At 40.5% G+C, this 25,000-nt stretch overlaps 42 non-coding genes across 42 annotated transcripts; all 42 read right to left on the bottom strand.

Moving 5' to 3' along the window:
• Positions 1 to 85: 85 nt before the first annotated feature.
• On the bottom strand, positions 86 to 204 carry LOC141339679 (5S ribosomal RNA). The gene has a single exon (XR_012356257.1). It is a non-coding gene; the product is annotated as a 5S ribosomal RNA (ribosomal RNA).
• Positions 205 to 288: 84 nt separating this feature from the next.
• Positions 289 to 407, bottom strand: LOC141339750 (5S ribosomal RNA). Its single transcript, XR_012356324.1, has one exon. It is a non-coding gene; the product is annotated as a 5S ribosomal RNA (ribosomal RNA).
• An 801-nt stretch (positions 408 to 1,208) lies between these two features.
• Positions 1,209 to 1,327, bottom strand: LOC141339678 (5S ribosomal RNA). The gene has a single exon (XR_012356256.1). It is a non-coding gene; the product is annotated as a 5S ribosomal RNA (ribosomal RNA).
• An 84-nt stretch (positions 1,328 to 1,411) lies between these two features.
• LOC141339749 (5S ribosomal RNA) lies at positions 1,412 to 1,530 on the bottom strand. Its single transcript, XR_012356323.1, has one exon. It is a non-coding gene; the product is annotated as a 5S ribosomal RNA (ribosomal RNA).
• An 801-nt stretch (positions 1,531 to 2,331) lies between these two features.
• On the bottom strand, positions 2,332 to 2,450 carry LOC141339388 (5S ribosomal RNA). The gene has a single exon (XR_012355986.1). It is a non-coding gene; the product is annotated as a 5S ribosomal RNA (ribosomal RNA).
• An 84-nt stretch (positions 2,451 to 2,534) lies between these two features.
• LOC141339798 (5S ribosomal RNA) lies at positions 2,535 to 2,653 on the bottom strand. The gene has a single exon (XR_012356369.1). It is a non-coding gene; the product is annotated as a 5S ribosomal RNA (ribosomal RNA).
• Positions 2,654 to 5,375: 2,722 nt separating this feature from the next.
• Positions 5,376 to 5,494, bottom strand: LOC141339868 (5S ribosomal RNA). The gene has a single exon (XR_012356436.1). It is a non-coding gene; the product is annotated as a 5S ribosomal RNA (ribosomal RNA).
• An 84-nt stretch (positions 5,495 to 5,578) lies between these two features.
• LOC141339538 (5S ribosomal RNA) lies at positions 5,579 to 5,697 on the bottom strand. The gene has a single exon (XR_012356123.1). It is a non-coding gene; the product is annotated as a 5S ribosomal RNA (ribosomal RNA).
• Positions 5,698 to 6,498: 801 nt separating this feature from the next.
• On the bottom strand, positions 6,499 to 6,617 carry LOC141339530 (5S ribosomal RNA). Its single transcript, XR_012356115.1, has one exon. It is a non-coding gene; the product is annotated as a 5S ribosomal RNA (ribosomal RNA).
• Positions 6,618 to 6,701: 84 nt separating this feature from the next.
• Positions 6,702 to 6,820, bottom strand: LOC141339823 (5S ribosomal RNA). The gene has a single exon (XR_012356391.1). It is a non-coding gene; the product is annotated as a 5S ribosomal RNA (ribosomal RNA).
• An 801-nt stretch (positions 6,821 to 7,621) lies between these two features.
• On the bottom strand, positions 7,622 to 7,740 carry LOC141339933 (5S ribosomal RNA). The gene has a single exon (XR_012356500.1). It is a non-coding gene; the product is annotated as a 5S ribosomal RNA (ribosomal RNA).
• An 84-nt stretch (positions 7,741 to 7,824) lies between these two features.
• LOC141339854 (5S ribosomal RNA) lies at positions 7,825 to 7,943 on the bottom strand. Its single transcript, XR_012356423.1, has one exon. It is a non-coding gene; the product is annotated as a 5S ribosomal RNA (ribosomal RNA).
• Positions 7,944 to 8,694: 751 nt separating this feature from the next.
• LOC141339874 (5S ribosomal RNA) lies at positions 8,695 to 8,813 on the bottom strand. The gene has a single exon (XR_012356443.1). It is a non-coding gene; the product is annotated as a 5S ribosomal RNA (ribosomal RNA).
• An 84-nt stretch (positions 8,814 to 8,897) lies between these two features.
• Positions 8,898 to 9,016, bottom strand: LOC141339961 (5S ribosomal RNA). The gene has a single exon (XR_012356527.1). It is a non-coding gene; the product is annotated as a 5S ribosomal RNA (ribosomal RNA).
• Positions 9,017 to 9,767: 751 nt separating this feature from the next.
• Positions 9,768 to 9,886, bottom strand: LOC141339872 (5S ribosomal RNA). Its single transcript, XR_012356441.1, has one exon. It is a non-coding gene; the product is annotated as a 5S ribosomal RNA (ribosomal RNA).
• An 84-nt stretch (positions 9,887 to 9,970) lies between these two features.
• LOC141339960 (5S ribosomal RNA) lies at positions 9,971 to 10,089 on the bottom strand. The gene has a single exon (XR_012356526.1). It is a non-coding gene; the product is annotated as a 5S ribosomal RNA (ribosomal RNA).
• An 801-nt stretch (positions 10,090 to 10,890) lies between these two features.
• LOC141339529 (5S ribosomal RNA) lies at positions 10,891 to 11,009 on the bottom strand. Its single transcript, XR_012356114.1, has one exon. It is a non-coding gene; the product is annotated as a 5S ribosomal RNA (ribosomal RNA).
• Positions 11,010 to 11,093: 84 nt separating this feature from the next.
• LOC141339908 (5S ribosomal RNA) lies at positions 11,094 to 11,212 on the bottom strand. Its single transcript, XR_012356476.1, has one exon. It is a non-coding gene; the product is annotated as a 5S ribosomal RNA (ribosomal RNA).
• An 801-nt stretch (positions 11,213 to 12,013) lies between these two features.
• Positions 12,014 to 12,132, bottom strand: LOC141339758 (5S ribosomal RNA). The gene has a single exon (XR_012356331.1). It is a non-coding gene; the product is annotated as a 5S ribosomal RNA (ribosomal RNA).
• Positions 12,133 to 12,216: 84 nt separating this feature from the next.
• LOC141339527 (5S ribosomal RNA) lies at positions 12,217 to 12,335 on the bottom strand. The gene has a single exon (XR_012356112.1). It is a non-coding gene; the product is annotated as a 5S ribosomal RNA (ribosomal RNA).
• An 801-nt stretch (positions 12,336 to 13,136) lies between these two features.
• LOC141339528 (5S ribosomal RNA) lies at positions 13,137 to 13,255 on the bottom strand. Its single transcript, XR_012356113.1, has one exon. It is a non-coding gene; the product is annotated as a 5S ribosomal RNA (ribosomal RNA).
• Positions 13,256 to 13,339: 84 nt separating this feature from the next.
• On the bottom strand, positions 13,340 to 13,458 carry LOC141339821 (5S ribosomal RNA). The gene has a single exon (XR_012356390.1). It is a non-coding gene; the product is annotated as a 5S ribosomal RNA (ribosomal RNA).
• An 801-nt stretch (positions 13,459 to 14,259) lies between these two features.
• Positions 14,260 to 14,378, bottom strand: LOC141339921 (5S ribosomal RNA). The gene has a single exon (XR_012356489.1). It is a non-coding gene; the product is annotated as a 5S ribosomal RNA (ribosomal RNA).
• An 84-nt stretch (positions 14,379 to 14,462) lies between these two features.
• On the bottom strand, positions 14,463 to 14,581 carry LOC141339516 (5S ribosomal RNA). The gene has a single exon (XR_012356101.1). It is a non-coding gene; the product is annotated as a 5S ribosomal RNA (ribosomal RNA).
• An 801-nt stretch (positions 14,582 to 15,382) lies between these two features.
• On the bottom strand, positions 15,383 to 15,501 carry LOC141339699 (5S ribosomal RNA). The gene has a single exon (XR_012356276.1). It is a non-coding gene; the product is annotated as a 5S ribosomal RNA (ribosomal RNA).
• An 84-nt stretch (positions 15,502 to 15,585) lies between these two features.
• On the bottom strand, positions 15,586 to 15,704 carry LOC141339820 (5S ribosomal RNA). The gene has a single exon (XR_012356389.1). It is a non-coding gene; the product is annotated as a 5S ribosomal RNA (ribosomal RNA).
• An 800-nt stretch (positions 15,705 to 16,504) lies between these two features.
• On the bottom strand, positions 16,505 to 16,623 carry LOC141339909 (5S ribosomal RNA). The gene has a single exon (XR_012356477.1). It is a non-coding gene; the product is annotated as a 5S ribosomal RNA (ribosomal RNA).
• Positions 16,624 to 16,707: 84 nt separating this feature from the next.
• Positions 16,708 to 16,826, bottom strand: LOC141339838 (5S ribosomal RNA). The gene has a single exon (XR_012356407.1). It is a non-coding gene; the product is annotated as a 5S ribosomal RNA (ribosomal RNA).
• Positions 16,827 to 17,627: 801 nt separating this feature from the next.
• Positions 17,628 to 17,746, bottom strand: LOC141339676 (5S ribosomal RNA). The gene has a single exon (XR_012356255.1). It is a non-coding gene; the product is annotated as a 5S ribosomal RNA (ribosomal RNA).
• An 84-nt stretch (positions 17,747 to 17,830) lies between these two features.
• LOC141339748 (5S ribosomal RNA) lies at positions 17,831 to 17,949 on the bottom strand. The gene has a single exon (XR_012356322.1). It is a non-coding gene; the product is annotated as a 5S ribosomal RNA (ribosomal RNA).
• An 801-nt stretch (positions 17,950 to 18,750) lies between these two features.
• LOC141339387 (5S ribosomal RNA) lies at positions 18,751 to 18,869 on the bottom strand. The gene has a single exon (XR_012355985.1). It is a non-coding gene; the product is annotated as a 5S ribosomal RNA (ribosomal RNA).
• An 84-nt stretch (positions 18,870 to 18,953) lies between these two features.
• Positions 18,954 to 19,072, bottom strand: LOC141339935 (5S ribosomal RNA). The gene has a single exon (XR_012356502.1). It is a non-coding gene; the product is annotated as a 5S ribosomal RNA (ribosomal RNA).
• An 801-nt stretch (positions 19,073 to 19,873) lies between these two features.
• Positions 19,874 to 19,992, bottom strand: LOC141339767 (5S ribosomal RNA). Its single transcript, XR_012356340.1, has one exon. It is a non-coding gene; the product is annotated as a 5S ribosomal RNA (ribosomal RNA).
• An 84-nt stretch (positions 19,993 to 20,076) lies between these two features.
• On the bottom strand, positions 20,077 to 20,195 carry LOC141339504 (5S ribosomal RNA). The gene has a single exon (XR_012356090.1). It is a non-coding gene; the product is annotated as a 5S ribosomal RNA (ribosomal RNA).
• An 801-nt stretch (positions 20,196 to 20,996) lies between these two features.
• Positions 20,997 to 21,115, bottom strand: LOC141339526 (5S ribosomal RNA). Its single transcript, XR_012356111.1, has one exon. It is a non-coding gene; the product is annotated as a 5S ribosomal RNA (ribosomal RNA).
• An 84-nt stretch (positions 21,116 to 21,199) lies between these two features.
• Positions 21,200 to 21,318, bottom strand: LOC141339819 (5S ribosomal RNA). The gene has a single exon (XR_012356388.1). It is a non-coding gene; the product is annotated as a 5S ribosomal RNA (ribosomal RNA).
• An 801-nt stretch (positions 21,319 to 22,119) lies between these two features.
• Positions 22,120 to 22,238, bottom strand: LOC141339897 (5S ribosomal RNA). The gene has a single exon (XR_012356466.1). It is a non-coding gene; the product is annotated as a 5S ribosomal RNA (ribosomal RNA).
• Positions 22,239 to 22,322: 84 nt separating this feature from the next.
• Positions 22,323 to 22,441, bottom strand: LOC141339782 (5S ribosomal RNA). Its single transcript, XR_012356354.1, has one exon. It is a non-coding gene; the product is annotated as a 5S ribosomal RNA (ribosomal RNA).
• An 801-nt stretch (positions 22,442 to 23,242) lies between these two features.
• LOC141339766 (5S ribosomal RNA) lies at positions 23,243 to 23,361 on the bottom strand. The gene has a single exon (XR_012356339.1). It is a non-coding gene; the product is annotated as a 5S ribosomal RNA (ribosomal RNA).
• An 84-nt stretch (positions 23,362 to 23,445) lies between these two features.
• LOC141339492 (5S ribosomal RNA) lies at positions 23,446 to 23,564 on the bottom strand. The gene has a single exon (XR_012356079.1). It is a non-coding gene; the product is annotated as a 5S ribosomal RNA (ribosomal RNA).
• Positions 23,565 to 24,365: 801 nt separating this feature from the next.
• On the bottom strand, positions 24,366 to 24,484 carry LOC141339525 (5S ribosomal RNA). Its single transcript, XR_012356110.1, has one exon. It is a non-coding gene; the product is annotated as a 5S ribosomal RNA (ribosomal RNA).
• Positions 24,485 to 24,568: 84 nt separating this feature from the next.
• On the bottom strand, positions 24,569 to 24,687 carry LOC141339818 (5S ribosomal RNA). Its single transcript, XR_012356387.1, has one exon. It is a non-coding gene; the product is annotated as a 5S ribosomal RNA (ribosomal RNA).
• Between the last annotated feature and the right edge of the window lie 313 nt (positions 24,688 to 25,000).

The following is a 25,000-nucleotide window of genomic DNA, read 5'->3' as shown; positions in this document are numbered from 1 at the left end:
CATGTAAATGATTGTAATAAATAGAGCGGTAAAACACGTCTTTCTAAAAGCCAGCATATTATATAAATAGTGAAGAAAAGGCAAAAGCTTACAGCACCTGATATTCCCAGGCGGTCTCCCATCCAAGTACTAACCAGGCCCGACGCTGCTTAGCTTCCGAGATCAGACGAGATCGGGCGCTCTCAGCGCGGTATGGCCATAAGCGAGGGCTGCTCCAAAAAGTGGGCTATTTAAAGATCAGCCTCCGTAAAAGCCAGCATATTGTATAAATGGTGAAGAAAAGGCAAAAGCTTACAGCACCTGGTATTCCCAGGCGGTCTCCCATCCAAGTACTAACCAGGCCCGACGCTGCTTAGCTTCCGAGATCAGACGAGATCGGGCGCTCTCAGCGCGATATGGCCATAAGCGAGGGCTGCTCCAAAAAGTGGGCTATTTAAAGATCAGCCTCCGTAAAAGCCAGCATATTATATAAATAGTGAAGAAAAGGCAAAAGCTTACAGCAACTGGTATTCCCAGGCGGTCTCCCGTAAAAGTGTAACAATCGGCCTTATCAGCCGAGTTACAAGACTAAAATGGGGTCAGATTTAACTGTGAGAGATGACTAGTGGTTAAAAGAATGAGACATAAAAGAAAATTGGTTTAAATAGATTTGGTGTATTTACAAGGTTCACATAAAAGACTTTAAAACAGCACGATAAAACTAGGTAAACTCTGTTAAAAGAATACAGTTCATTTGTCCATACCCTAAAAACAGGTAAACTCTGTTAAAAGAATACAGTTCATTTGTCCATACCCTAAAAACAGTCCAAGAACCCCAGTGTGTTGATAAGTCCAATGTGAGTGTCCACCAGTGTATATACAATCCACAGAAAGTGTAATCCAAAGTTTGCAGGTGGTGAATGGAAAGGTGAGCTCTAAAATTAGCAACTCCTCAATCCAACAGTTTGGTGACTGTCCTTTGTTTGTCATGCTGCTCTCTTATACAGTTGTACTTCCTGCTTCCTGTCATGTGTCTAGTCACATGACAGGCCAACCATCCATTTATTAAAGACACATACACTTAAAATGTTAAGAGTAATAAAATGGCCTAAAAAACATGTAAAACACTTAAAACTCTATAATACATGTAAATGATTGTAATAAATAGAGCGGTAAAACACGTCTTTCTAAAAGCCAGCATATTATATAAATAGTGAAGAAAAGGCAAAAGCTTACAGCACCTGATATTCCCAGGCGGTCTCCCATCCAAGTACTAACCAGGCCCGACGCTGCTTAGCTTCCGAGATCAGACGAGATCGGGCGCTCTCAGCGCGGTATGGCCATAAGCGAGGGCTGCTCCAAAAAGTGGGCTATTTAAAGATCAGCCTCCGTAAAAGCCAGCATATTGTATAAATGGTGAAGAAAAGGCAAAAGCTTACAGCACCTGGTATTCCCAGGCGGTCTCCCATCCAAGTACTAACCAGGCCCGACGCTGCTTAGCTTCCGAGATCAGACGAGATCGGGCGCTCTCAGCGCGATATGGCCATAAGCGAGGGCTGCTCCAAAAAGTGGGCTATTTAAAGATCAGCCTCCGTAAAAGCCAGCATATTATATAAATAGTGAAGAAAAGGCAAAAGCTTACAGCAACTGGTATTCCCAGGCGGTCTCCCGTAAAAGTGTAACAATCGGCCTTATCAGCCGAGTTACAAGACTAAAATGGGGTCAGATTTAACTGTGAGAGATGACTAGTGGTTAAAAGAATGAGACATAAAAGAAAATTGGTTTAAATAGATTTGGTGTATTTACAAGGTTCACATAAAAGACTTTAAAACAGCACGATAAAACTAGGTAAACTCTGTTAAAAGAATACAGTTCATTTGTCCATACCCTAAAAACAGGTAAACTCTGTTAAAAGAATACAGTTCATTTGTCCATACCCTAAAAACAGTCCAAGAACCCCAGTGTGTTGATAAGTCCAATGTGAGTGTCCACCAGTGTATATACAATCCACAGAAAGTGTAATCCAAAGTTTGCAGGTGGTGAATGGAAAGGTGAGCTCTAAAATTAGCAACTCCTCAATCCAACAGTTTGGTGACTGTCCTTTGTTTGTCATGCTGCTCTCTTATACAGTTGTACTTCCTGCTTCCTGTCATGTGTCTAGTCACATGACAGGCCAACCATCCATTTATTAAAGACACATACACTTAAAATGTTAAGAGTAATAAAATGGCCTAAAAAACATGTAAAACACTTAAAACTCTATAATACATGTAAATGATTGTAATAAATAGAGCGGTAAAACACGTCTTTCTAAAAGCCAGCATATTATATAAATAGTGAAGAAAAGGCAAAAGCTTACAGCACCTGGTATTCCCAGGCGGTCTCCTATCCAAGTACTAACCAGGCCCGACGCTGTTTAGCTTCCGAGATCAGAAGAGATCGGGCGCTCTCAGCGCGGTATGGCCATAAGCGAGGGCTGCTCCAAAAAGTGGGCTATTTAAAGATCAGCCTCCGTAAAAGCCAGCATATTATATAAATAGTGAAGAAAAGGCAAAAGCTTACAGCACCTGGTATTCCCAGGTGGTCTCCCATCCAAGTACTAACCAGGCCCGACGCTGCTTAACTTCCGAGATCAGAAGAGATCGGGCGCTCTCAGCGCGGTATGGCAATAAGCGAGGGCTGCTCCAAAAAGTGGGCTATTTAAAGATCAGCCTCCGTAAAAGCCAGCATATTATATAAATAGTGAAGAAAAGGCAAAAGCTTACAGCACCTGGTATTCCCAGGCGGTCTCCCATAAAAGTGTAACAATCGGCCTTATCAGCCGAGTTACAAGACTAAAATGGGGTCAGATTTAACTGTGAGAGATGACTAGTGGTTAAAAGAATGAGACATAAAAGAAAATTGGTTTAAATAGATTTGGTGTATTTACAAGGTTCACATAAAAGACTTTAACCCTCTGGGGACTGAGGGTGTTTTTGGGCCCTGAAGAAGTTTTGACATGCCCTGACATTTGTGCTATTTTCAGTATCTTAAAAACATATGAATGGCCCAAATCTGATTATATTGTAATCAGCACAATTTGGGCTACAATAATATGTAAGCAACATGAATGTACATGTTTGTGTTTTTGAGAAAACAACGTTTATGCGTGCTTAGTGAAAAACAAAATTTTTGAAGTCACTGAAATAAAGTCATGAAACACATACAGAATATTTGTTCACAAGACTTTGAGAACTGGATGTGTTAGGCTAGAGTTTTTTCTATCAAATGATGTGAAAATCATCTCGTTCACTTGTTTACACAAAACAGTATATTGATTTAAATTTTTGAAGACACTTTTTGTTTAGAATGGCTGTATGCGAAGAAGGCGTGAATGATCATGAATAATGCTGTGATTCACACCTGAGAAGACAAAGACCTGCATAATGAGCTGCATAATTAGTTATTCAGTCAGATGACTGAGAGGAACAAAGGAATGAATGAAGGAGGAATATAAGGACAAAATATGTTTGTAGCTTATTTTGAATAGATTTATTTATCAAGAAAAATAACTTGAGATTCACTTGTGAACTTCTTTAACATCTGAAGATGGTACAGTGCTCTCAGGAAAACAGTTTGAGGAGACTCAAGTAAATGTCAGCAGGATTCATGTGTTGAGCAGGTTTCCAATCACTAAAAACAACAAAACAAAACATCTGTGAGCATGCTAATATCAGCAGCATCATACTATTTATTTATATATATATTATGATTTTGTAGTCATAGACCCACGCATTTTGTACAAATGTAAAAAGGACATTTTATATCTGAGAAACTAATAAAAATTGTTTATCGTGTTAAACATCCATTCGAGAACATAGTATTAATACATATTGTCAAAACATACACAAAGTGTAAACCCTCATATTACATCATACTGTTGTAAGATACATTAATAACTAAATAAATAATTATGATCTTATAGTCAAACATAAGCATGCTTTGTGTGTATTATAGAATACAAAGAAACTAGGCTATATTATAACTGTTAAGCTTAAATGTGAACACTATAACCTTTATATTGCATCATTCTTTATTGAACAGACTATTAAAAACATACTGGCATCGTGAGTCATTTAGATGCAGTGAAATGAAACGTACTTTATAATGTTTCACTTGCTGTAGTCAGGAATTATAGTTGGCAAAAAGTCTTAACTGGTAAAATGTTTGCACATTCTGTCACAGTAATAACTAACAAGTAGGCTAATAAGAGAAAAAAAAAAAAACTTACTCATGTCTTCTGAAGTACGTTTTATTCCTGACAGAGTCTTCTTCCAGAAATGACTAACTTGAACGAAGTTTCTCCTTTGTTTACCGTGATGTGGGCGTCTACTTTTGGCGCGGCGCCCTCACGTGGACGATTTGAATATGAATAGCAAACAGCTCATGGGCGTGATCTAATTATAAAATAATGAAGCAGACCGGAGAGACTGGACATCGTGTTGGTTTCATATTGATTATTTTATCACAGGATATTTGTTTTCGGTAAAACTTACTTCGTTTAAAAGTATACATATCAAGCTTTGTCTAGACATATTGCTCATGTCTCTGTGTTGTATATTGGCTGAGTTATAGTATATTTTACTGACGCGTTTCTGAATGAAGATCACGGAGATCAACGCGGCAGACAGCACACCCTTTTTGTTTTCTTTATTTTGCAAAATCACAATGTTTTTTTGATTTTGTGAGTATATACAAATAAAAGTAGACCCTTTACAGATTCGATTGATGTACTGCTTTTATCTGTACAATCAGAAATGACAAAGTAATTAAAGTTCCTTTTGGGAAACTGCCTCAAAACGCCCCAGGGCGTTTTTCGTCCCCAGGGGGTTAAAACAACACTATAAAACTAGGTAAACTCTGTTAAAATAATACAGTTCATTTGTCCATACCCTAAAAACAGGTAAACTCTGTTAAAAGAATACAGTTCATTTGTCCATACCCTAAAAACAGTCCAAGAACCCCAGTGTGTTGATAAGTCCAATGTGAGTGTCCACCAGTGTATATACAATCCACAGAAAGTGTAATCCAAAGTTTGCAGGTGGTGAATGGAAAGGTGAGCTCTAAAATTAGCAACTCCTCAATCCAACAGTTTGGTGACTGTCCTTTGTTTGTCATGCTGCTCTCTTATACAGTTGTACTTCCTGCTTCCTGTCATGTGTCTAGTCACATGACAGGCCAACCATCCATTTATTAAAGACACATACACTTAAAATGTTAAGAGTAATAAAATGGCCTAAAAAACATGTAAAACACTTAAAACTCTATAATACATGTAAATGATTGTAATAAATAGAGCGGTAAAACACGTCTTTCTAAAAGCCAGCATATTATATAAATAGTGAAGAAAAGGCAAAAGCTTACAGCACCTGGTATTCCCAGGCGGTCTCCCATCCAAGTACTAACCAGGCCCGACGCTGTTTAGCTTTCGAGATCAGACGAGATCGGGCGCTCTCAGCGCGGTATGGCCATAAGCGAGGGCTGCTCCAAAAAGTGGGCTATTTAAAGATCAGCCTCCGTAAAAGCCAGCATATTATATAAATAGTGAAGAAAAGGCAAAAGCTTACAGCACCTGGTATTCCCAGGCGGTCTCCCATCCAAGTACTAACCAGGCCCGACGCTGCTTAGCTTCCGAGATCAGACGAGATCGGGTGCTCTCAGCGCGGTATGGCCATAAGCGAGGGCCGCTCCAAAAAGTGGGCTATTTAAAGATCAGCCTCCGTAAAAGCCAGCATATTATATAAATAGTGAAGAAAAGGCAAAAGCTTACAGCACCTGGTATTCCCAGGCGGTCTCCCGTAAAAGTGTAACAATCGGCCTTATCAGCCGAGTTACAAGACTAAAATGGGGTCAGATTTAACTGTGAGAGATGACTAGTGGTTAAAAGAATGAGACATAAAAGAAAATTGGTTTAAATAGATTTGGTGTATTTAAAAGGTTCACATAAAAGACTTTAAAACAACACGATAAAACTAGGTAAACTCTGTTAAAAGAATACAGTTCATTTGTCCATACCCTAAAAACAGGTAAACTCTGTTAAAAGAATACAGTTCATTTGTCCATACCCTAAAAACAGTCCAAGAACCCCAGTGTGTTGATAAGTCCAATGTGACTGTCCACCAGTGTATATACAATCCACAGAAAGTGTAATCCAAAGTTTGCAGGTGGTGAATGGAAAGGTGAGCTCTAAAATTAGCAACTCCTCAATCCAACAGTTTGGTGACTGTCCTTTGTTTGTCATGCTGCTCTCTTATACAGTTGTACTTCCTGCTTCCTGTCATGTGTCTAGTCACATTACAGGCCAACCATCCATTTATTAAAGACACATACACTTAAAATGTTAAGAGTAATAAAATGGCCTGAAAAACATGTAAAACACTTAAAACTCTATAATACATGTAAATGATTGTAATAAATAGAGCGGTAAAACACGTCTTTCTAAAAGCCAGCATATTATATAAATAGTGAAGAAAAGGCAAAAGCTTACAGCACCTGGTATTCCCAGGCGGTCTCCCATCCAAGTACTAACCAGGCCCGACGCTGCTTAGCTTCCGAGATCAGACGAGATCGGGCGCTCTCAGCGCGGTATGGCCATAAGCGAGGGATGCTCCAAAAAGTGGGCTATTTAAAAATCAACCTCCGTAAAACCCAGCATATTATATAAATAGTGAAGAAAAGGCAAAAGCTTACAGCACCTGGTATTCCCAGGCGGTCTCCCATCCAAGTACTAAGCAGGCCCGACGCTGCTTAGCTTCCGAGATCAGACGAGATCGGGCGCTCTCAGCGCGGTATGGCCATAAGCGAGGGCTGCTCCAAAAAGTGGGCTATTTAAAGATCAGCCTCCGTAAAAGCCAGCATATTATATAAATAGTGAAGAAAAGGCAAAAGCTTACAGCACCTGGTATTCCCAGGCGGTCTCCCGTAAAAGTGTAACAATCGGCCTTATCAGCCGAGTTACAAGACTAAAATGGGGTCAGATTTAACTGTGAGAGATGACTAGTGGTTAAAAGAATGAGACATAAAAGAAAATTGGTTTAAATAGATTTGGTGTATTTACAAGGTTCACATAAAAGACTTTAAAACAACACGATAAAACTAGGTAAACTCTGTTAAAAGAATACAGTTCATTTGTCCATACCCTAAAAACAGGTAAACTCTGTTAAAAGAATACAGTTCATCAGTCCATACCCTAAAAACAGTCCAAGAACCCCAGTGTGTTGATAAGTCCAATGTGAGTGTCCACCAGTGTATATACAATCCACAGAAAGTGTAATCCAAAGTTTGCAGTTGGTGAATGGAAAGGTGAGCTCTAAAATTAGCAACTCCTCAATCCAACAGTTTGGTGACTGTCCTTTGTTTGTCATGCTGCTCTCTTATACAGTTGTACTTCCTGCTTCCTGTCATGTGTCTAGTCACATGACAGGCCAACCATCCATTTATTAAAGACACATACACTTAAAATGTTAAGAGTAATAAAATGGCCTAAAAAACATGTAAAACACTTAAAACTCTATAATACATGTAAATGATTGTAATAAATAGAGCGGTAAAACACGTCTTTCTAAAAGCCAGCATATTATATAAATAGTGAAGAAAAGGCAAAAGCTTACAGCACCTGGTATTCCCAGGCGGTCTCCCATCCAAGTACTAACCTGGCCCGACGCTGCTTAGCTTCCGAGATCAGACGAGATCGGGCGCTCTCAGCGCGGTATGGCCATAAGCGAGGGCTGCTCCAAAAAGTGGGCTATTTAAAGATCAGCCTCCGTAAAAGCCAGCATATTGTATACATAGTGAAGAAAAGGCAAAAGCTTACAGCACCTGGTATTCCCAGGCGGTCTCCCATCCAAGTACTAACCAGGCCCGACGCTGCTTAGCTTCCGAGATCAGACGAGATCGGGCGCTCTCAGCGCGGTATGTCCATAAGCGAGGGCTGCTCCAAAAAGTGGGCTATTTAAAGATCAGCCTCCGTAAAAGCCAGCATATTATATAAATAGTGAAGAAAAGGCAAAAGCTTACAGCACCTGGTATTCCCAGGCGGTCTCCCATAAAAGTGTAACAATCGGCCTTATCAGCCGAGTTACAAGACTAAAATGGGGTCAGATTTAACTGTGAGAGATGACTAGTGGTTAAAAGAATGAGACATAAAAGAAAATTGGTTTAAATAGATTTGGTGTATTTACAAGGTTCACATAAAAGACTTTAAAACAACACGATAAAACTAGGTAAACTCTGTTAAAAGAATACAGTTCATTTGTCCATACCCTAAAAACAGTCCAAGAACCCCAGTGTGTTGATAAGTCCAATGTGAGTGTCCACCAGTGTATATACAATCCACAGAAAGTGTAATCCAAAGTTTGCAGGTGGTGAATGGAAAGGTGAGCTCTAAAATTAGCAACTCCTCAATCCAACAGTTTGGTGACTGTCCTTTGTTTGTCATGCTGCTCTCTTATACAGTTGTACTTCCTGCTTCCTGTCATGTGTCTAGTCACATGACAGGCCAACCATCCATTTATTAAAGACACATACACTTAAAATGTTAAGAGTAATAAAATGGCCTAAAAAACATATAAAACACTTAAAACTCTATAATACATGTAAATGATTGTAATAAATAGAGCGGTAAAACACATCTTTCTAAAAGCCAGCATATTATATAAATAGTGAAGAAAAGGCAAAAGCTTACAGCACCTGGTATTCCCAGGCGGTCTCCCTTCCAAGTACTAACCAGGCCCGACGCTGCTTAGCTACCGAGATCAGACGAGATCGGGCGCTCTCAGCGCGGTATGGCCATAAGCGAGGGCTGCTCCAAAAAGTGGGCTATTTAAAGATCAGCCTCCGTAAAAGCCAGCATATTATATAAATAGTGAAGAAAAGGCAAAAGCTTACAGCACCTGGTATTCCCAGGCGGTCTCCAATCCAAGTACTAACCAGGCCCGACGCTGCTTAGCTTCCGAGATCAGACGAGATCGGGCGCTCTCAGCGCGGTATGGCCATAAGCGAGGGTTGCTCCAAAAAGTGGGCTATTTAAAGATCAGAATCCGTAAAAGCCAGCATATTATATAAATAGTGAAGAAAAGGCAAAAGCTTACAGCACCTGGTATTCCCAGGCGGTCTCCCAGAAAAGTGTAAAAATCAGCCTTATCAGCCGAGTTACAAGACTAAAATGGGGTCAGATTTAACTGTGAGAGATGACTAGTGGTTAAAAGAATGAGACATAAAAGAAAATTGGTTTAAATAGATTTGGTGTATTTACAAGGTTCACATAAAAGACTTTAAAACAACACGATAAAACTAGGTAAACTCTGTTAAAAGAATACAGTTCATTTGTCCATACCCTAAAAACAGTCCAAGAACCCCAGTGTGTTGATAAGTCCAATGTGAGTGTCCACCAGTGTATATACAATCCACAGAAAGTGTAATCCAAAGTTTGCAGGTGGTGAATGGAAAGGTGAGCTCTAAAATTAGCAACTCCTCAATCCAACAGTTTGGTGACTGTCCTTTGTTTGTCATGCTGCTCTCTTATACAGTTGTACTTCCTGCTTCCTGTCATGTGTCTAGTCACATGACAGGCCAACCATCCATTTATTAAAGACACATACACTTAAAATGTTAAGAGTAATAAAATGGCCTAAAAAACATATAAAACACTTAAAACTCTATAATACATGTAAATGATTGTAATAAACAGAGCGGTAAAACACATCTTTCTAAAAGCCAGCATATTATATAAATAGTGAAGAAAAGGCAAAAGCTTACAGCACCTGGTATTCCCAGGCGGTCTCCCTTCCAAGTACTAACCAGGCCCGACGCTGCTTAGCTACCGAGATCAGACGAGATCGGGCGCTCTCAGCGCGGTATGGCCATAAGCGAGGGCTGCTCCAAAAAGTGGGCTATTTAAAGATCAGCCTCCGTAAAAGCCAGCATATTATATAAATAGTGAAGAAAAGGCAAAAGCTTACAGCACCTGGTATTCCCAGGCGGTCTCCAATCCAAGTACTAACCAGGCCCGACGCTGCTTAGCTTCCGAGATCAGACGAGATCGGGCGCTCTCAGCGCGGTATGGCCATAAGCGAGGGTTGCTCCAAAAAGTGGGCTATTTAAAGATCAGAATCCGTAAAAGCCAGCATATTATATAAATAGTGAAGAAAAGGCAAAAGCTTACAGCACCTGGTATTCCCAGGCGGTCTCCCAGAAAAGTGTAAAAATCAGCCTTATCAGCCGAGTTACAAGACTAAAATGGGGTCAGATTTAACTGTGAGAGATGACTAGTGGTTAAAAGAATGAGACATAAAAGAAAATTGGTTTAAATAGATTTGGTGTATTTACAAGGTTCACATAAAAGACTTTAAAACAACACGATAAAACTAGGTAAACTCTGTTAAAAGAATACAGTTCATTTGTCCATACCCTAAAAACAGGTAAACTCTGTTAAAAGAATACAGTTCATTTGTCCATACCCTAAAAACAGTCCAAGAACCCCAGTGTGTTGATAAGTCCAATGTGACTGTCCACCAGTGTATATACAATCCACAGAAAGTGTAATCCAAAGTTTGCAGGTGGTGAATGGAAAGGTGAGCTCTAAAATTAGCAACTCCTCAATCCAACAGTTTGGTGACTGTCCTTTGTTTGTCATGCTGCTCTCTTATACAGTTGTACTTCCTGCTTCCTGTCATGTGTCTAGTCACATGACAGGCCAACCATCCATTTATTAAAGACACATACACTTAAAATGTTAAGAGTAATAAAATGGCCTAAAAAACATGTAAAACACTTAAAACTCTATAATACATGTAAATGATTGTAATAAATAGAGCGGTAAAACACGTCTTTCTAAAAGCCAGCATATTATATAAATAGTGAAGAAAAGGCAAAAGCTTACAGCACCTGGTATTCCCAGGCGGTCTCCCATCCAAGTACTAACCAGGCCCGACGCTGCTTAGCTTCCGAGATCAGACGAGATCGGGCGCTCTCAGCGCGGTATGGCCATAAGCGAGGGCTGCTCCAAAAAGTGGGCTATTTAAAGATCAGCCTCCGTAAAAGCCAGCATATTATATAAATAGTGAAGAAAAGGCAAAAGCTTACAGCACCTGGTATTCCCAGGCGGTCTCCCATCCAAGTACTAACCAGGCCCGACGCTGCTTAGCTTCCGAGATCAGAAGAGATCGGGCGCTCTCAGCGCGGTATGGCAATAAGCGAGGGCTGCTCCAAAAAGTGGGCTATTTAAAGATCAGCCTCCGTAAAAGCCAGCATATTATATAAATAGTGAAGAAAAGGCAAAAGCTTACAGCACCTGGTATTCCCAGGCGGTCTCCCATAAAAGTGTAACAATCGGCCTTATCAGCCGAGTTACAAGACTAAAATGGGGTCAGATTTAACTGTGAGAGATGACTAGTGGTTAAAAGAATGAGACATAAAAGAAAATTGGTTTAAATAGATTTGGTGTATTTACAAGGTTCACATAAAAGACTTTAAAACAACACTATAAAACTAGGTAAACTCTGTTAAAAGAATACAGTTCATTTGTCCATACCCTAAAAACAGGTAAACTCTGTTAAAAGAATACAGTTCATTTGTCCATACCCTAAAAACAGTCCAAGAACCCCAGTGTGTTGATAAGTCCAATGTGAGTGTCCACCAGTGTATATACAATCCACAGAAAGTGTAATCCAAAGTTTGCAGGTGGTGAATGGAAAGGTGAGCTCTAAAATTAGCAACTCCTCAATCCAACAGTTTGGTGACTGTCCTTTGTTTGTCATGCTGCTCTCTTATACAGTTGTACTTCCTGCTTCCTGTCATGTGTCTAGTCACATGACAGGCCAACCATCCATTTATTAAAGACACATACACTTAAAATGTTAAGAGTAATAAAATGGCCTAAAAAACATGTAAAACACTTAAAACTCTATAATACATGTAAATGATTGTAATAAATAGAGCGGTAAAACACGTCTTTCTAAAAGCCAGCATATTATATAAATAGTGAAGAAAAGGCAAAAGCTTACAGCACCTGGTATTCCCCGGCGGTCTCCCATCCAAGTACTAACCAGGCCCGACGCTGCTTAGCTTCCGAGATCAGACGAGATCGGGCGCTCTCAGCGCGGTATGGCCATAAGCGAGGGCTGCTCCAAAAAGTGGGCTATTTAAAGATCAGCCTCCGTAAAAGCCAGCATATTATATAAATAGTGAAGAAAAGGCAAAAGCTTACAGCACCTGGTATTCCCAGGCGGTCTCCCATCCAAGTACTAACCAGGCCCGACGCTGCTTAGCTTCCGAGATCAGACGAGATCGGGTGCTCTCAGCGCGGTATGGCCATAAGCGAGGGCTGCTCCAAAAAGTGGGCTATTTAAAGATCAGCCTCCGTAAAAGCCAGCATATTATATAAATAGTGAAGAAAAGGCAAAAGCTTACAGCACCTGGTATTCCCAGGCGGTCTCCCATAAAAGTGTAACAATCGGCCTTATCAGCCGAGTTACAAGACTAAAATGGGGTCAGATTTAACTGTGAGAGATGACTAGTGGTTAAAAGAATGAGACATAAAAGAAAATTGGTTTAAATAGATTTGGTGTATTTAAAAGGTTCACATAAAAGACTTTAAAACAACACGATAAAACTAGGTAAACTCTGTTAAAAGAATACAGTTCATTTGTCCATACCCTAAAAACAGGTAAACTCTGTTAAAAGAATACAGTTCATTTGTCCATACCCTAAAAACAGTCCAAGAACCCCAGTGTGTTGATAAGTCCAATGTGAGTGTCCACCAGTGTATATACAATCCACAGAAAGTGTAATCCAAAGTTTGCAGGTGGTGAATGGAAAGGTGAGCTCTAAAATTAGCAACTCCTCAATCCAACAGTTTGGTGACTGTCCTTTTTTTGTCATGCTGCTCTCTTATACAGTTGTACTTCCTGCTTCCTGTCATGTGTCTAGTCACATGACAGGCCAACCATCCATTTATTAAAGACACATACACTTAAAATGTTAAGAGTAATAAAATGGCCTGAAAAACATGTAAAACACTTAAAACTCTATAATACATGTAAATGATTGTAATAAATAGAGCGGTAAAACACGTCTTTCTAAAAGCCAGCATATTATATAAATAGTGAAGAAAAGGCAAAAGCTTACAGCACCTGGTATTCCCAGGCGGTCTCCCATCCAAGTACTAACCAGGCCCGACGCTGCTTAGCTTCCGAGATCAGACGAGATCGGGCGCTCTCAGCGCGGTATGGCCATAAGCGAGGGATGCTCCAAAAAGTGGGCTATTTAAAAATCAACCTCCGTAAAACCCAGCATATTATATAAATAGTGAAGAAAAGGCAAAAGCTTACAGCACCTGGTATTCCCAGGCGGTCTCCCATCCAAGTACTAAGCAGGCCCGACGCTGCTTAGCTTCCGAGATCAGACGAGATCGGGCGCTCTCAGCGCGGTATGGCCATAAGCGAGGGCTGCTCCAAAAAGTGGGCTATTTAAAGATCAGCCTCCGTAAAAGCCAGCATATTATATAAATAGTGAAGAAAAGGCAAAAGCTTACAGCACCTGGTATTCCCAGGCGGTCTCCCGTAAAAGTGTAACAATCGGCCTTATCAGCCGAGTTACAAGACTAAAATGGGGTCAGATTTAACTGTGAGAGATGACTAGTGGTTAAAAGAATGAGACATAAAAGAAAATTGGTTTAAATAGATTTGGTGTATTTACAAGGTTCACATAAAAGACTTTAAAACAACACGATAAAACTAGGTAAACTCTGTTAAAAGAATACAGTTCATTTGTCCATACCCTAAAAACAGGTAAACTCTGTTAAAAGAATACAGTTCATTTGTCCATACCCTAAAAACAGTCCAAGAACCCCAGTGTGTTGATAAGTCCAATGTGAGTGTCCACCAGTGTATATACAATCCACAGAAAGTGTAATCCAAAGTTTGCAGTTGGTGAATGGAAAGGTGAGCTCTAAAATTAGCAACTCCTCAATCCAACAGTTTGGTGACTGTCCTTTGTTTGTCATGCTGCTCTCTTATACAGTTGTACTTCCTGCTTCCTGTCATGTGTCTAGTCACATGACAGGCCAACCATCCATTTATTAAAGACACATACACTTAAAATGTTAAGAGTAATAAAATGGCCTAAAAAACATGTAAAACACTTAAAACTCTATAATACATGTAAATGATTGTAATAAATAGAGCGGTAAAACACGTCTTTCTAAAAGCCAGCATATTATATAAATAGTGAAGAAAAGGCAAAAGCTTACAGCACCTGGTATTCCCAGGCGGTCTCCCATCCAAGTACTAACCTGGCCCGACGCTGCTTAGCTTCCGAGATCAGACGAGATCGGGCGCTCTCAGCGCGGTATGGCCATAAGCGAGGGCTGCTCCAAAAAGTGGGCTATTTAAAGATCAGCCTCCGTAAAAGCCAGCATATTGTATACATAGTGAAGAAAAGGCAAAAGCTTACAGCACCTGGTATTCCCAGGCGGTCTCCCATCCAAGTACTAACCAGGCCCGACGCTGCTTAGCTTCCGAGATCAGACGAGATCGGGTGCTCTCAGCGCGGTATGGCCATAAGCGAGGGCTGCTCCAAAAAGTGGGCTATTTAAAGATCAGCCTCCGTAAAAGCCAGCATATTATATAAATAGTGAAGAAAAGGCAAAAGCTTACAGCACCTGGTATTCCCAGGCGGTCTCCCATAAAAGTGTAACAATCGGCCTTATCAGCCGAGTTACAAGACTAAAATGGGGTCAGATTTAACTGTGAGAGATGACTAGTGGTTAAAAGAATGAGACATAAAAGAAAATTGGTTTAAATAGATTTGGTGTATTTACAAGGTTCACATAAAAGACTTTAAAACAACACGATAAAACTAGGTAAACTCTGTTAAAAGAATACAGTTCATTTGTCCATACCCTAAAAACAGGTAAACTCTGTTAAAAGAATACAGTTCATTTGTCCATACCCTAAAAACAGTCCAAGAACCCCAGTGTGTTGATAAGTCCAATGTGACTGTCCACCAGTGTATATACAATCCACAGAAAGTGTAATCCAAAGTTTGCAGGTGGTGAATGGAAAGGTGAGCTCTAAAATTAGCAACTCCTCAATCCAACAGTTTGGTGACTGTCCTTTGTTTGTCATGCTGCTCTCTTATACAGTTGTACTTCCTGCTTCCTGTCATGTGTCTAGTCACATGACAGGCCAACCATCCATTTATTAAAGACACATACACTTAAAATGTTAAGAGTAATAAAATGGCCTGAAAAACATGTAAAACACTTAAAACTCTATAATACATGTAAATGATTGTAATAAATAGAGCGGTAAAACACGTCTTTCTAAAAGCCAGCATATTATATAAATAGTGAAGAAAAGGCAAAAGCTTACAGCACCTGGTATTCCCAGGCGGTCTCCCATCCAAGTACTAACCAGGCCCGACGCTGCTTAGCTTCCGAGATCAGACGAGATCGGGCACTCTCAGCGCGGTATGGCCATAAGCGAGGGATGCTCCAAAAAGTGGGCTATTTAAAAATCAACCTCCGTAAAACCCAGCATATTATATAAATAGTGAAGAAAAGGCAAAAGCTTACAGCACCTGGTATTCCCAGGCGGTCTCCCATCCAAGTACTAAGCAGGCCCGACGCTGCTTAGCTTCCGAGATCAGACGAGATCGGGCGCTCTCAGCGCGGTATGGCCATAAGCGAGGGCTGCTCCAAAAAGTGGGCTATTTAAAGATCAGCCTCCGTAAAAGCCAGCATATTATATAAATAGTGAAGAAAAGGCAAAAGCTTACAGCACCTGGTATTCCCAGGCGGTCTCCCGTAAAAGTGTAACAATCGGCCTTATCAGCCGAGTTACAAGACTAAAATGGGGTCAGATTTAACTGTGAGAGATGACTAGTGGTTAAAAGAATGAGACATAAAAGAAAATTGGTTTAAATAGATTTGGTGTATTTACAAGGTTCACATAAAAGACTTTAAAACAACACGATAAAACTAGGTAAACTCTGTTAAAAGAATACAGTTCATTTGTCCATACCCTAAAAACAGGTAAACTCTGTTAAAAAATACAGTTCATTTGTCCATACCCTAAAAACAGTCCAAGAACCCCAGTGTGTTGATAAGTCCAATGTGAGTGTCCACCAGTGTATATACAATCCACAGAAAGTGTAATCCAAAGTTTGCAGTTGGTGAATGGAAAGGTGAGCTCTAAAATTAGCAACTCCTCAATCCAACAGTTTGGTGACTGTCCTTTGTTTGTCATGCTGCTCTCTTATACAGTTGTACTTCCTGCTTCCTGTCATGTGTCTAGTCACATGACAGGCCAACCATCCATTTATTAAAGACACATACACTTAAAATGTTAAGAGTAATAAAATGGCCTAAAAAACATGTAAAACACTTAAAACTCTATAATACATGTAAATGATTGTAATAAATAGAGCGGTAAAACACGTCTTTCTAAAAGCCAGCATATTATATAAATAGTGAAGAAAAGGCAAAAGCTTACAGCACCTGGTATTCCCAGGCGGTCTCCCATCCAAGTACTAACCTGGCCCGACGCTGCTTAGCTTCCGAGATCAGACGAGATCGGGCGCTCTCAGCGCGGTATGGCCATAAGCGAGGGCTGCTCCAAAAAGTGGGCTATTTAAAGATCAGCCTCCGTAAAAGCCAGCATATTGTATACATAGTGAAGAAAAGGCAAAAGCTTACAGCACCTGGTATTCCCAGGCGGTCTCCCATCCAAGTACTAACCAGGCCCGACGCTGCTTAGCTTCCGAGATCAGACAAGATCGGGCGCTCTCAGCGCGGTATGGCCATAAGCGAGGGCTGCTCCAAAAAGTGGGCTATTTAAAGATCAGCCTCCGTAAAAGCCAGCATATTATATAAATAGTGAAGAAAAGGCAAAAGCTTACAGCACCTGGTATTCCCAGGCGGTCTCCCATAAAAGTGTAACAATCGGCCTTATCAGCCGAGTTACAAGACTAAAATGGGGTCAGATTTAACTGTGAGAGATGACTAGTGGTTAAAAGAATGAGACATAAAAGAAAATTGGTTTAAATAGATTTGGTGTATTTACAAGGTTCACATAAAAGACTTTAAAACAACACGATAAAACTAGGTAAACTCTGTTAAAAGAATACAGTTCATTTGTCCATACCCTAAAAACAGGTAAACTCTGTTAAAAGAATACAGTTCATTTGTCCATACCCTAAAAACAGTCCAAGAACCCCAGTGTGTTGATAAGTCCAATGTGAGTGTCCACCAGTGTATATACAATCCACAGAAAGTGTAATCCAAAGTTTGCAGGTGGTGAATGGAAAGGTGAGCTCTAAAATTAGCAACTCCTCAATCCAACAGTTTGGTGACTGTCCTTTGTTTGTCATGCTGCTCTCTTATACAGTTGTACTTCCTGCTTCCTGTCATGTGTCTAGTCACATGACAGGCCAACCATCCATTTATTAAAGACACATACACTTAAAATGTTAAGAGTAATAAAATGGCCTAAAAAACATGTAAAACACTTAAAACTCTATAATACATGTAAATGATTGTAATAAATAGAGCGGTAAAACACGTCTTTCTAAAAGCCAGCATATTATATAAATAGTGAAGAAAAGGCAAAAGCTTACAGCACCTGATATTCCCAGGCGGTCTCCCATCCAAGTACTAACCAGGCCCGACGCTGCTTAGCTTCCGAGATCAGACGAGATCGGGCGCTCTCAGCGCGGTATGGCCATAAGCGAGGGCTGCTCCAAAAAGTGGGCTATTTAAAGATCAGCCTCCGTAAAAGCCAGCATATTGTATAAATGGTGAAGAAAAGGCAAAAGCTTACAGCACCTGGTATTCCCAGGCGGTCTCCCATCCAAGTACTAACCAGGCCCGACGCTGCTTAGCTTCCGAGATCAGACGAGATCGGGCGCTCTCAGCGCGATATGGCCATAAGCGAGGGCTGCTCCAAAAAGTGGGCTATTTAAAGATCAGCCTCCGTAAAAGCCAGCATATTATATAAATAGTGAAGAAAAGGCAAAAGCTTACAGCAACTGGTATTCCCAGGCGGTCTCCCGTAAAAGTGTAACAATCGGCCTTATCAGCCGAGTTACAAGACTAAAATGGGGTCAGATTTAACTGTGAGAGATGACTAGTGGTTAAAAGAATGAGACATAAAAGAAAATTGGTTTAAATAGATTTGGTGTATTTACAAGGTTCACATAAAAGACTTTAAAACAGCACGATAAAACTAGGTAAACTCTGTTAAAAGAATACAGTTCATTTGTCCATACCCTAAAAACAGGTAAACTCTGTTAAAAGAATACAGTTCATTTGTCCATACCCTAAAAACAGTCCAAGAACCCCAGTGTGTTGATAAGTCCAATGTGAGTGTCCACCAGTGTATATACAATCCACAGAAAGTGTAATCCAAAGTTTGCAGGTGGTGAATGGAAAGGTGAGCTCTAAAATTAGCAACTCCTCAATCCAACAGTTTGGTGACTGTACTTTGTTTGTCATGCTGCTCTCTTATACAGTTGTACTTCCTGCTTCCTGTCATGTGTCTAGTCACATGACAGGCCAACCATCCATTTATTAAAGACACATACACTTAAAATGTTAAGAGTAATAAAATGGCCTAAAAAACATGTAAAACACTTAAAACTCTATAATACATGTAAATGATTGTAATAAATAGAGCGGTAAAACACGTCTTTCTAAAAGCCAGCATATTATATAAATAGTGAAGAAAAGGCAAAAGCTTACAGCACCTGGTATTCCCAGGCGGTCTCCTATCCAAGTACTAACCAGGCCCGACGCTGTTTAGCTTCCGAGATCAGAAGAGATCGGGCGCTCTCAGCGCGGTATGGCCATAAGCGAGGGCTGCTCCAAAAAGTGGGCTATTTAAAGATCAGCCTCCGTAAAAGCCAGCATATTATATAAATAGTGAAGAAAAGGCAAAAGCTTACAGCACCTGGTATTCCCAGACGGTCTCCCATCCAAGTACTAACCAGGCCCGACGCTGCTTAACTTCCGAGATCAGAAGAGATCGGGCGCTCTCAGCGCGGTATGGCAATAAGCGAGGGCTGCTCCAAAAAGTGGGCTATTTAAAGATCAGCCTCCGTAAAAGCCAGCATATTATATAAATAGTGAAGAAAAGGCAAAAGCTTACAGCACCTGGTATTCCCAGGCGGTCTCCCATAAAAGTGTAACAATCGGCCTTATCAGCCGAGTTACAAGACTAAAATGGGGTCAGATTTAACTGTGAGAGATGACTAGTGGTTAAAAGAATGAGACATAAAAGAAAATTGGTTTAAATAGATTTGGTGTATTTACAAGGTTCACATAAAAGACTTTAAAACAACACTATAAAACTAGGTAAACTCTGTTAAAAGAATACAGTTCATTTGTCCATACCCTAAAAACAGGTAAACTCTGTTAAAAGAATACAGTTCATTTGTCCATACCCTAAAAACAGTCCAAGAACCCCAGTGTGTTGATAAGTCCAATGTGAGTGTCCACCAGTGTATATACAATCCACAGAAAGTGTAATCCAAAGTTTGCAGGTGGTGAATGGAAAGGTGAGCTCTAAAATTAGCAACTCCTCAATCCAACAGTTTGGTGACTGTCCTTTGTTTGTCATGCTGCTCTCTTATACAGTTGTACTTCCTGCTTCCTGTCATGTGTCTAGTCACATGACAGGCCAACCATCCATTTATTAAAGACACATACACTTAAAATGTTAAGAGTAATAAAATGGCCTAAAAAACATGTAAAACACTTAAAACTCTATAATACATGTAAATGATTGTAATAAATAGAGCGGTAAAACACGTCTTTCTAAAAGCCAGCATATTATATAAATAGTGAAGAAAAGGCAAAAGCTTACAGCACCTGGTATTCCCAGGCGGTCTCCCATCCAAGTACTAACCAGGCCCGACGCTGCTTAGCTTTCGAGATCAGACGAGATCGGGCGCTCTCAGCGCGGTATGGCCATAAGCGAGGGCTGCTCCAAAAAGTGGGCTATTTAAAGATCAGCCTCCGTAAAAGCCAGCATATTATATAAATAGTGAAGAAAAGGCAAAAGCTTACAGCACCTGGTATTCCCAGGCGGTCTCCCATCCAAGTACTAACCAGGCCCGACGCTGCTTAGCTTCCGAGATCAGACGAGATCGGGTGCTCTCAGCGCGGTATGGCCATAAGCGAGGGCTGCTCCAAAAAGTGGGCTATTTAAAGATCAGCCTCCGTAAAAGCCAGCATATTATATAAATAGTGAAGAAAAGGCAAAAGCTTACAGCACCTGGTATTCCCAGGCGGTCTCCCGTAAAAGTGTAACAATCGGCCTTATCAGCCGAGTTACAAGACTAAAATGGGGTCAGATTTAACTGTGAGAGATGACTAGTGGTTAAAAGAATGAGACATAAAAGAAAATTGGTTTAAATAGATTTGGTGTATTTAAAAGGTTCACATAAAAGACTTTAAAACAACACGATAAAACTAGGTAAACTCTGTTAAAAGAATACAGTTCATTTGTCCATACCCTAAAAACAGGTAAACTCTGTTAAAAGAATACAGTTCATTTGTCCATACCCTAAAAACAGTCCAAGAACCCCAGTGTGTTGATAAGTCCAATGTGACTGTCCACCAGTGTATATACAATCCACAGAAAGTGTAATCCAAAGTTTGCAGGTGGTGAATGGAAAGGTGAGCTCTAAAATTAGCAACTCCTCAATCCAACAGTTTGGTGACTGTCCTTTGTTTGTCATGCTGCTCTCTTATACAGTTGTACTTCCTGCTTCCTGTCATGTGTCTAGTCACATTACAGGCCAACCATCCATTTATTAAAGACACATACACTTAAAATGTTAAGAGTAATAAAATGGCCTGAAAAACATGTAAAACACTTAAAACTCTATAATACATGTAAATGATTGTAATAAATAGAGCGGTAAAACACGTCTTTCTAAAAGCCAGCATATTATATAAATAGTGAAGAAAAGGCAAAAGCTTACAGCACCTGGTATTCCCAGGCGGTCTCCCATCCAAGTACTAACCAGGCCCGACGCTGCTTAGCTTCCGAGATCAGACGAGATCGGGCGCTCTCAGCGCGGTATGGCCATAAGCGAGGGATGCTCCAAAAAGTGGGCTATTTAAAAATCAACCTCCGTAAAACCCAGCATATTATATAAATAGTGAAGAAAAGGCAAAAGCTTACAGCACCTGGTATTCCCAGGCGGTCTCCCATCCAAGTACTAAGCAGGCCCGACGCTGCTTAGCTTCCGAGATCAGACGAGATCGGGCGCTCTCAGCGCGGTATGGCCATAAGCGAGGGCTGCTCCAAAAAGTGGGCTATTTAAAGATCAGCCTCCGTAAAAGCCAGCATATTATATAAATAGTGAAGAAAAGGCAAAAGCTTACAGCACCTGGTATTCCCAGGCGGTCTCCCGTAAAAGTGTAACAATCGGCCTTATCAGCCGAGTTACAAGACTAAAATGGGGTCAGATTTAACTGTGAGAGATGACTAGTGGTTAAAAGAATGAGACATAAAAGAAAATTGGTTTAAATAGATTTGGTGTATTTACAAGGTTCACATAAAAGACTTTAAAACAACACGATAAAACTAGGTAAACTCTGTTAAAAGAATACAGTTCATTTGTCCATACCCTAAAAACAGGTAAACTCTGTTAAAAGAATACAGTTCATCAGTCCATACCCTAAAAACAGTCCAAGAACCCCAGTGTGTTGATAAGTCCAGTGTGAGTGTCCACCAGTGTATATACAATCCACAGAAAGTGTAATCCAAAGTTTGCAGTTGGTGAATGGAAAGGTGAGCTCTAAAATTAGCAACTCCTCAATCCAACAGTTTGGTGACTGTCCTTTGTTTGTCATGCTGCTCTCTTATACAGTTGTACTTCCTGCTTCCTGTCATGTGTCTAGTCACATGACAGGCCAACCATCCATGTATTAAAGACACATACACTTAAAATGTTAAGAGTAATAAAATGGCCTAAAAAACATGTAAAACACTTAAAACTCTATAATACATGTAAATGATTGTAATAAATAGAGCGGTAAAACACGTCTTTCTAAAAGCCAGCATATTATATAAATAGTGAAGAAAAGGCAAAAGCTTACAGCACCTGGTATTCCCAGGCGGTCTCCCATCCAAGTACTAACCTGGCCCGACGCTGCTTAGCTTCCGAGATCAGACGAGATCGGGCGCTCTCAGCGCGGTATGGCCATAAGCGAGGGCTGCTCCAAAAAGTGGGCTATTTAAAGATCAGCCTCCGTAAAAGCCAGCATATTGTATACATAGTGAAGAAAAGGCAAAAGCTTACAGCACCTGGTATTCCCAGGCGGTCTCCCATCCAAGTACTAACCAGGCCCGACGCTGCTTAGCTTCCGAGATCAGACGAGATCGGGCGCTCTCAGCGCGGTATGGCAATAAGCGAGGGCTGCTCCAAAAAGTGGGCTATTTAAAGATCAGCCTCCGTAAAAGCCAGCATATTATATAAATAGTGAAGAAAAGGCAAAAGCTTACAGCACCTGGTATTCCCAGGCGGTCTCCCATAAAAGTGTAACAATCGGCCTTATCAGCCGAGTTACAAGACTAAAATGGGGTCAGATTTAACTGTGAGAGATGACTAGTGGTTAAAAGAATGAGACATAAAAGAAAATTGGTTTAAATAGATTTGGTGTATTTACAAGGTTCACATAAAAGACTTTAAAACAACACTATAAAACTAGGTAAACTCTGTTAAAAGAATACAGTTCATTTGTCCATACCCTAAAAACAGGTAAACTCTGTTAAAAGAATACAGTTCATTTGTCCATACCCTAAAAACAGTCCAAGAACCCCAGTGTGTTGATAAGTCCAATGTGAGTGTCCACCAGTGTATATACAATCCACAGAAAGTGTAATCCAAAGTTTGCAGGTGGTGAATGGAAAGGTGAGCTCTAAAATTAGCAACTCCTCAATCCAACAGTTTGGTGACTGTCCTTTGTTTGTCATGCTGCTCTCTTATACAGTTGTACTTCCTGCTTCCTGTCATGTGTCTAGTCACATGACAGGCCAACCATCCATTTATTAAAGACACATACACTTAAAATGTTAAGAGTAATAAAATGGCCTAAAAAACATGTAAAACACTTAAAACTCTATAATACATGTAAATGATTGTAATAAATAGAGCGGTAAAACACGTCTTTCTAAAAGCCAGCATATTATATAAATAGTGAAGAAAAGGCAAAAGCTTACAGCACCTGGTATTCCCAGGCGGTCTCCCATCCAAGTACTAACCAGGCCCGACGCTGCTTAGCTTTCGAGATCAGACGAGATCGGGCGCTCTCAGCGCGGTATGGCCATAAGCGAGGGCTGCTCCAAAAAGTGGGCTATTTAAAGATCAGCCTCCGTAAAAGCCAGCATATTATATAAATAGTGAAGAAAAGGCAAAAGCTTACAGCACCTGGTATTCCCAGGCGGTCTCCCATCCAAGTACTAACCAGGCCCGACGCTGCTTAGCTTCCGAGATCAGACGAGATCGGGTGCTCTCAGCGCGGTATGGCCATAAGCGAGGGCTGCTCCAAAAAGTGGGCTATTTAAAGATCAGCCTCCGTAAAAGCCAGCATATTATATAAATAGTGAAGAAAAGGCAAAAGCTTACAGCACCTGGTATTCCCAGGCGGTCTCCCGTAAAAGTGTAACAATCGGCCTTATCAGCCGAGTTACAAGACTAAAATGGGGTCAGATTTAACTGTGAGAGATGACTAGTGGTTAAAAGAATGAGACATAAAAGAAAATTGGTTTAAATAGATTTGGTGTATTTAAAAGGTTCACATAAAAGACTTTAAAACAACACGATAAAACTAGGTAAACTCTGTTAAAAGAATACAGTTCATTTGTCCATACCCTAAAAACAGGTAAACTCTGTTAAAAGAATACAGTTCATTTGTCCATACCCTAAAAACAGTCCAAGAACCCCAGTGTGTTGATAAGTCCAATGTGACTGTCCACCAGTGTATATACAATCCACAGAAAGTGTAATCCAAAGTTTGCAGGTGGTGAATGGAAAGGTGAGCTCTAAAATTAGCAACTCCTCAATCCAACAGTTTGGTGACTGTCCTTTGTTTGTCATGCTGCTCTCTTATACAGTTGTACTTCCTGCTTCCTGTCATGTGTCTAGTCACATTACAGGCCAACCATCCATTTATTAAAGACACATACACTTAAAATGTTAAGAGTAATAAAATGGCCTGAAAAACATGTAAAACACTTAAAACTCTATAATACATGTAAATGATTGTAATAAATAGAGCGGTAAAACACGTCTTTCTAAAAGCCAGCATATTATATAAATAGTGAAGAAAAGGCAAAAGCTTACAGCACCTGGTATTCCCAGGCGGTCTCCCATCCAAGTACTAACCAGGCCCGACGCTGCTTAGCTTCCGAGATCAGACGAGATCGGGCGCTCTCAGCGCGGTATGGCCATAAGCGAGGGATGCTCCAAAAAGTGGGCTATTTAAAAATCAACCTCCGTAAAACCCAGCATATTATATAAATAGTGAAGAAAAGGCAAAAGCTTACAGCACCTGGTATTCCCAGGCGGTCTCCCATCCAAGTACTAAGCAGGCCCGACGCTGCTTAGCTTCCGAGATCAGACGAGATCGGGCGCTCTCAGCGCGGTATGGCCATAAGCGAGGGCTGCTCCAAAAAGTGGGCTATTTAAAGATCAGCCTCCGTAAAAGCCAGCATATTATATAAATAGTGAAGAAAAGGCAAAAGCTTACAGCACCTGGTATTCCCAGGCGGTCTCCCGTAAAAGTGTAACAATCGGCCTTATCAGCCGAGTTACAAGACTAAAATGGGGTCAGATTTAACTGTGAGAGATGACTAGTGGTTAAAAGAATGAGACATAAAAGAAAATTGGTTTAAATAGATTTGGTGTATTTACAAGGTTCACATAAAAGACTTTAAAACAACACGATAAAACTAGGTAAACTCTGTTAAAA

Source organism: Garra rufa, chromosome 7, assembly GCF_049309525.1.
Source record: "Garra rufa chromosome 7, GarRuf1.0, whole genome shotgun sequence".
NCBI lineage: Eukaryota > Metazoa > Chordata > Actinopteri > Cypriniformes > Cyprinidae > Garra > Garra rufa.
Note: the sequence above shows the minus strand (reverse complement) of the source record. Positions and strands in the feature narration are given on the sequence as shown.